Here is a 2,748-nt window from a genome sequence, read left to right as displayed (position 1 = left end):
CGCGAAGCCAGTACGTGTAGGTGGGCAGGGTTGTTTTTTCTTCTTTTTATTTTTTATTATATAGAGACCATAATGTTTTATTTTTAAGTGTTTTTTTCTTGAGTATTTTCTTGATTTAAGAGAGGAAGGGAGAGGGAGAGAGAGATGGAAGCATCAATGATGAGAGAATCATGGACCAGCTGCCTCCTGCACGCCCTGCACTGGAGCCCGCAGCCTGGGCATGAGCCCTGACCAGGAGTCGAACCCTGAGCCCCTGGTTCACAGGTCGACACTCGACCCCCGAGCCATGCCGCCTGTGCCGTGTGGAGGTTTTGACTTCACCTCGCAGGTGGCCCCAATGCCCACTGTTTCCTACAAGCGGAGCCCGCGGGCCTGGACTCGCCTTCTCACCTGGGGCGCCCCCACCCACCCGGTCGGTCGGTCGGTCACTGAGGGGGTTCCGTGGAGCTCAGAGCGCAGCCCAGGAGACAGGCCGCCCCCGCGGGTCTGTCCGGAGGTTTGCTTCTCACCGCAGTGCGGCCTGTCCTCCCTGACCTGAGCCGCCTCCTGCGGACTGTGATCTGTCGCCGGGATTCCTCAGGACGGATGGGAGGGGCGATCCTGTCTCCCAGAGACCAAGTCGGCTCCTGTGGCTCTTATTCTAAAGGAGATGCGGGTCCCTCCACGGAGTCCAGAGCCCACCAGTGCCCTCGGGGGCCTGGGGCAAGAAGGCTGGAGACTGAATACTAAGGATTGAAACGCGGCTTAGCAACGGGTGCACCTGGGTCATAACAGGTTTGAGCAAAAGGCTTTGATCGGCGGGTGAAGGCACCGCCATGGCTTCCGGGTGCCGTTCTCCGGCTCCGGCTGCTCTGGCCCGAGGCCTGCCTTTCCTCCCAGATTAAATCAGCAGTTTGTACAGGGCAGGTCTGCGCCAGGGGCTGCATCTGCAAACGGCTTTTCCTGGGAACTGCACTCAGGAGGGAGCTGGGCGGAGACCGGGACACTGAAGACGGCCGGGAGTGAAGTGTTTCCTTCCTAACCGCGTCTGGGCTGCTTTTGATAGAAGTCGCGTGCGGATGTGAATCGTGTGGTAGCTGCGTGGGTAAAGGCTTCGGGTTTTTACCAACGTAAACGAGACGGAAAAGTAAAACGCCTTGATTTTATTTGTTAACCAAAAACCAACCAACCAACCAAAACAACCCCATGCAAGTTCTCTCCGAACGGGGTCTCCTCCCGCTGGGCTCTGTCACGGTCGTCATTCCAGGTACCCAGACCCGGTCCCCACGTAACCCGGCTCTGTGTATTTTAGGACGTTTGGAAATACTGTAGCTGTGTGTTTCCTCAAAATCTGATGCAATTGATCATCTCATTCAAACGTTTGTACCTACATTTTCTTAGCCTAAGTGACTATGTGTCACCTGTGTTATGTCCTTTGTGTTAATAAATTTGCCTTTTATATAAATTTTATATTTTCCACTATTCTCCTTTTTTTCAGTTTCATTAACTTGAAATGAGTTTTTGAAAACCTAATGTTTTGGGATCTCTAATTTTAAAAAGAATAACAAGTTCACATTTGAAAGGTAAAAGTAGGATCAGCATTAACTTTTGAGGCTATAAAATACTGTATAGTTTTTAATAATAATATACGTGCCCTGTAATCATGGAACTCATACACTAGTAGTTGATGAATACAATATCCTTGTAACTTATTAAGGTAGGGCTATAGGTCCCAATCCATATACTATACATATTGAGCATGTAAAAGCCATTTCTAGAAACACTTTCCAGTGCTCATTTCTACCTCCAGGAAGTGGCATTAATTAGTAACAGTGGTTCATGTTTAGGGGCCTGTACTATATGCTGGGACCTCTACTACTTTACACGGACTATGTCATTACATGTTATATGATATTGATGTGATTCGTTCCATCCACAGATGAGCACAGCTTGGAGCAAACAGAAGCAAAATCTCAACAAGTTGAGAAACCATTTCAGAGGATGGCAGTTTCACAGCTGATTCTAAACATTAGAGGCCCAGTGCCCAGGGGGGCGGGCGGGTGGTTGAGGGGGGTGACCCTCAGCTCAGCCCGCGCCCTCTCGCAGTCTGGGAGCCTTTGGGGGGGTTCTGTCAGTTGGACATCCTTAGTGCTGCTGCAGACGGGGGAGAGGCTCCCGCTACCACCGCTGCACTCCGCAGCTGTAAGCCCAGCTTCTGGCTGAGCAGCGCTCCCCCTGTGGGAACGCACTGACCACCAGGGGGCAGTTTCTGCATTTAGCATCTGCCCCCTGGTGGTCAGTGCACATCATAGTGACCGGTCGTCCTGCCATTCGGCCGATTTGCATATTAGCCTTTTATTATACAGGATTAGACTCAAAGGAGGAGACGTAAGGGGGGTTAGTTACACGACATCCACGGGGTAGGTTAGGGGCGGGAGAAAACCAAGCAGGGAAACCTCTGGGATGAGGTACAAGGGGGAGATGCACACGCCCTGTGCACGGGAGGGAACAGGCGTTCACAGTGAGCACTGCAGCCATGGAGACGCATTTGGGGAGCAGATCGCCGAGGGCAGGGTGGTCTCTCTGGGGGAGGGGGTCCCGGGTCTGGGGGAGGGTGGGCCTGGGTCTGGAGAAGGAGACAAAGACGTACAAACAGACGCCAGCTCAGTTAGGGCGAAGACTGGCTGTCAGGGCGGCTGAGGCCCCGATGCGACTCCCCGCGACCTGCTCTGGCCGGGAAGTCTCACATCACGCCCTCCCGTGGTGCCT

This window comes from Myotis davidii, unplaced genomic scaffold (assembly GCF_000327345.1).
Source record: "Myotis davidii unplaced genomic scaffold, ASM32734v1 scaffold552, whole genome shotgun sequence".
NCBI lineage: Eukaryota > Metazoa > Chordata > Mammalia > Chiroptera > Vespertilionidae > Myotis > Myotis davidii.
The sequence above is the reverse complement of the archived record's forward strand: the minus strand, read 5'-3'. Positions refer to the sequence as shown.